At 42.1% G+C, this 5,593-nt stretch overlaps 1 long non-coding RNA gene across 1 annotated transcript; it reads left to right on the top strand.

Moving 5' to 3' along the window:
- The first annotated feature begins 5,020 nt into the window (after positions 1 to 5,020).
- Positions 5,021 to 5,223, top strand: LOC117515150. Its single transcript, XR_004562082.1, has 2 exons — positions 5,021 to 5,072; positions 5,122 to 5,223. It is a non-coding gene; the product is annotated as an uncharacterized LOC117515150 (long non-coding RNA).
- The last annotated feature ends 370 nt before the right edge of the window (positions 5,224 to 5,593 follow it).

Raw genomic sequence — 5,593 nt, forward strand, 5'->3', positions numbered from 1 at the left:
ATCCACCCCAGCATCTGAGTCAGCATTAACACCAGTACCAATTCTTTCATCCTCCTTCTTTGCCTAAAAAACAAAGAAAACCATTCATAAAAATACTATACAATAACTTCTATAGTGCCAGTCCCCTCAGCACAGTGAAGTTCAAGGGCGCTCAACCAGTCCATGTATTAATATGCAGAATCCTTAATTCAATATCTCAATTTTTACAATTCATATTTTAATTTTTCAGAGGATACTATTCAATGGTTTCAATCCTATCTTTCGAACAGAAAGCAGCGTGTTGTTGTGGATGGTGCCACATCCTCGTATCTCCATAGTTATGTTGGTCTTCCACAAGGCTCAATATTAGCCCCTCTATTATTCTGTATAGAAATGATCTCCCCGATGTGTGCTCTGAACTAAATATGCAAATGTATGCAGATGATGCAGTAATCTTTACCCAGGGAAAGAGTGACAAAATATCTGTAGACCTCACAAATGCACAATGTAAAATACACAAATGACTACATAAAAATTGTCTTCTGCTGAACACCAAAAAACTGTATGTATGATGTTCACCAAAAGACCAATTAAGCTAGCCAGATCCCATGTTTTCTTGGAAGGGGAAGAACTGTGCTTGTGAACCAATTCAAATATCTCTGAGTGATATTAGACCCAAATCTTACATTCAAAAAACATATCAAAAAGGTAAATCACACTGTAAAGTTCAGTCGATCTAATTTTAAACAGATAAGACCGTTTATTACAATAGATGCGGCCAAATCTTACTTACACTTCATGTCACATATAGAGTATTGCATTACAACATGGTCCTTTGCAGGAACAACTGTACTGAAACCAGTAGAACAATTGTACAAAAAAGCCATAAAAATATTGGACCAAAAAAAAAAAAAAAACAATTTCTCATCACCGTCCAATCTCAGAAAAATATAAGCTTTTAAGTTTTGAGAATTTCATGCTATTTAAAATGTGTTGTGCTGTGTACAGGTCCCTACACACTTTGGCCCCAAACCCTCTGAGGAACTATATTAACAGGAAAAGTAACAATGAAATTAACACCAGATCCTCCGCTAGGTGTGATTGCGAGATCAAATTTTGAAAAACTGTCTTTGCTCAAAATGTACTCTCTATTAGGGGCAGTAGCACATGGAATACTCTGCCAACGACAATCAGGTTCAGCCCCACATTTGCTTTATTCAAGACACAGCTTAAAACATGGCTGATAACCAAAGATAACCAAACCTGTAATCATTACGAGTTAAAGACATGCGAAAGCAATATACTTTCATATACACGCACACAACAACACATAGGTAAGCTTATGCACACCAGCACTTTAAAGAGATACTGCAGCTGTATCGAGCACTTTACTATCGCAACAAAGCACTTTAATTCAGCATCTTATAATAAAACTGACTGTACCTGTACATACCTACAAGTGAATTCTACCTCAGTACTTTCCTGCACTTTATATTGAGACAACAGCATTTTAACCTCCATCTTGACTGGAACAGATTAACTCCTCCTTTATATGGCTCTGGGTTATATTAAAATATGACAGTGTGTTATATTGTAAATTATCAATGTTTTTATGCTTGTTAAATGCTCTGTGTTTTATATTTTATGTCTGGAGACTACGGATGGAAATTAGTATTATGCTAAAACTGGCATATTTACATTAAAGTGTGTGCCCTATATACGAGGTCTGTCAATAAAGTAACGGTCCTTTTAATTTTTTTCAAAAACTATATGGATTTCATTCATATGTTTTTACGTCAGACATGCTTGAACCCTCGTGCGCATGCGTGAGTTTTTCCACGCTTGTCGGTGACGTCATTCGCCTGTGAGCACTCCTTGTGGGAGGAGTCGTCCAGCCCCTCGTCGGAATTCCTTTGTCTGAGAAGTTGCTGAGAGACTGGCGCTTTGTTTGATCAAAATTTTTTCTAAACCTGTGAGGCACATCGAAGTGGACACGGTTCGAAAAATTAAACTGGTTTTCTGTGAAAATTTTAACGGCTGATGAGAGATTTTGAGGTGATACTGTCGCTTTAAGGACTTCCCACGGAGCGTGACGTCGCGCAGCACTCCCAGGCGCCGTCGTCAGCCTGTTTCAAGCTGAAAACCTCCACATTTCAGGCTCTATTGATCCAGGACGTCGTGAGAGAACAGAGAAGTTTCAGAAGAAGTCGGTTTTCAGCATTTTATCCGGATATTCCACTGTTAAAGGAGATTTTTTTTAATGAAAGCACGTCGGGACGCAGCCGGTGCGGTGCGGCGGCACAGGAAAAACACCTCCGTGTTGATAACCATTTGTAAAATCCAGGCGGCTTTTGATGGTTTTCAGTGGAGTGAGTATCTGAGAAATTGTTTAACCGTTGGGCATGTTCCAACTTGTCCTTAAGGCTTCCAACAGAGGTGTTTTTCCTGTGACGGAGCGTCACGGCGGCTGCGAGCCGACGCTGCAATCCGTCCGCACGTCTTTCATCAACTACTTTTTGATCTAAAGTAGTTCTGAGAATCATTTGGCAGAATGCTCCAGTTGTCTTTCCACGTCCCCAGATTTGAAATCCCTAGTGCATGTTTTTGCAGCCTTTCTTTAGCAAGGTTTTAGCCCCTATGCACTAATCCTTTAGCCATGTTTTGGGTGCTTGATGTTCTGGGGAAGTGGAAAGACAACTGGAGCATTCTTCCAAATGTCTTTATTACTAGCTTTGATCAAAACAACCTCAAAACAAACTTTGCTCAGATAAAAACACCCATTCACTGCAATTCACAATTTTAAGCTTACTGTGTAACATTCAATTTAACATGAATTGACTCATATATTGAGGAACAAACATCATCCCAGGCAGTTGAGGGTATATTTGCTTTGAATTTTATATTTACTATCTGATTACAAGTTCCTAACCAAGAAAGCAAACACTAACAATTTTCTTTTCAAAAACTTCAGGAATGACCCATGGCGAAGAGGAGGGGGCTTCAGGCGTGGCTGTCCTAATAAAGCATAAGTACTTCATACACACTTGATGCTTACACAGGAAAAGTGTATTGGGTATAAAACTACAATGAATTTCATCTCAATTCTACCTTTAGTCATGGAGGAAACGAAGAGGCTCCTATTGAGAACAACAGATGATTCAAAAAGAAGTAAGTACTATATACACACATTTTGCACATATCACAAGTATATTAAGTTCAAAAACTAATATGAATTCTATCACAAATTCACCTAGCAATGGAAGCGCACATGGGGCATATGACAAGGAGGATGGAGGCTATGGAGAGGAGGATGGAGGCTATTGAAAGGAGGATGGAGGCTATGGAGAAGAAGTCCGAGACGTTGGAGGCTGCTGTGGTCTCAAACCCGCCTCAGCCTCCGCTGCAGGAAGAGGTGCTGTTGGGTCAGTGCAGCACAGTGGAGGAGCTGGAGGAGCTAGACAGGAGTCTGGCTCAACCAGACAGAAGGAGCCAAATTGTAATTAATTGGTCATAATTATATATGAAAATGCATGTATTGCATGTAATGTATTTGATTTGACTAATGAAAGTAGACCACATAAGCTCTCCACATTCGATTTCATTTCATTTCATCATTTGTTTTGTTTTTTGTAGAAACGTTTCCTTGAAAGCCTGGGAGTGTTGTGTGGGCCGCTGAAGAGGAGGTACTGCTGGCCCACCATCACCAGAGGGCGCCCTGCCTGGAGTGCGGGCTCCAGGCACCAGAGGGCGCCGCCGCCTCACGGGAGCAGCCTCGGTGACAGCTGTCACCCATCACCTGAGACAGCTGACGGCAATCATCAGTGGGGTATATCAGCAGGACGGCATCTCCACCTCATTGCCGAGATATCGTTTCTACCAGAGAGGTAACATATCAAAGCCTACTGAGTACACAGTTTTGACTGAGCTAGTTATTGGTTTACTGTTCCAACGAGAGGTGGAGGTACCTTTCCTGCCGTTCGGAGTTCTGGGTGCAAACGCGCCCCCATCTAACTGTTCTTTTTCCCTCGCCAGCAGTACCAGGTCCGACACGCGGAGGCAGTGGCCACCTGGGAGTTCGGGACTTGGCGGCTCCAGTATTCCCGGGGTCCTGTGGCGGAGGAAGCCGTGTGGTTCCGGTCTTACCTTGGAGAGGCGTCTCCTATCTTTGAGCCTGCCCACACGACACCTTTGTGTATTGACTTTTGTCCATTTCTGTAATTGGTTGTATTCGTTGTGCACATTCACAACAGTAAAGCGTTGTTATTTTGACTTACTCCATTGTCCGTTCATTTGCGCCCCCTGTTGTGGGTCCGTGTTCCTACACTTTCCCAACAGGGAGGGGCGAATCAGGGGGCCGCCGTTCGCCGCATTCTACGCCAGGTGGCAACCAACCACGTCCTGGGGCAGTACAGCCTGAGGGGGAGGAGAGAAAAAAAGGCGTTCCAGAACCTGGCCCTTTGCAAAGTTATAACGGGTAAGTTTGACAGGTATATATTCCAAATCAGTGTTATGCCAGGTTTGATTGAGATTTAAATGTGTAACTTTTTTGTTAACTTCCATTTGTAGAGGCCTGCATGCAGAACTTCCCTGTCATGAAGGTAGCGGATATTGAGGAGTGCATTGGGCATGCAGTGAAGGTGCACCACACAGACGGTAAATTAAACTTCAGTCTTTCTTTTATCAGTCGCTGAATAGTCACAATAATTAAATGAAATGTTGGCACTAAGTTTTTGTTTCTTATTCTTTTTAGGTCAGCTGGTCCTCAAGACTGAAAACGCACACCAAACGCACATGTTTTTGCCATTTTTATTCTTATTTTTTGTATTTTATTTATATTGTATTTTTTTTTGCCTTGATTGCATTTTATTACAAAATAGTATTATAATGTTGCACTGTTCTTACCCATGTTGTATTCCTGATATTTTTCTATTAAACATTCTCGTCCTGCAACATTTGCCTGGTCATTCATCACTGCTTATGCTCTGAAGTAAATAGTTGTCATGCATGCAAAACTTTTACAATGAATTACAAACTACAGAAATATGACAACATTATGGGAAAGAACGTTGGTAACCAAATATGTAACCAACAAGGTTACTAGAATGTAGCAGGGGAACCTTGTGGGTACACATAATAAACAAGGTTGGGGGAACATCAGGAGCACGTCTAGGGAACCAAATATGTAACCAACAAGGTTATGGGAACCATATGGGAACACTGAGGGAACAAACATGACATGAACAAGAATAAAGGGACGGTGTGAGAACGGTGAGGGAACCAAATGGAAACCACATGCGTAACGTTCTGAGAACCAAAATTAAACTTTCCTGCCAACCAAGTGAGAACCAAAACAGAACCAAAAATGACTTTCAGGGAATGTAGCAAGAACCGAACTGGAACCAAGGGCTCGTGTTCCAGGAACATTCTAGGAACCAAAAATTGTAGGGAGGAGGGCAACGCGACGTGACGTGACGCAATATAACGCGCAAATCGCTCAAAATGGCTTCACTCGCTTAACTCGCGTTGCGCTGCGCGGTTTGGTGTCAAAACGCGTCCTTACATAGGGATTACATGGCAACCTGTGGCTGCAGTCGCTCGCGTTGCGCCCGCTGTG

This window comes from Thalassophryne amazonica, chromosome 8 (genome assembly GCF_902500255.1).
Source record: "Thalassophryne amazonica chromosome 8, fThaAma1.1, whole genome shotgun sequence".
Classification (NCBI taxonomy): Eukaryota; Metazoa; Chordata; class Actinopteri; order Batrachoidiformes; family Batrachoididae; genus Thalassophryne; species Thalassophryne amazonica.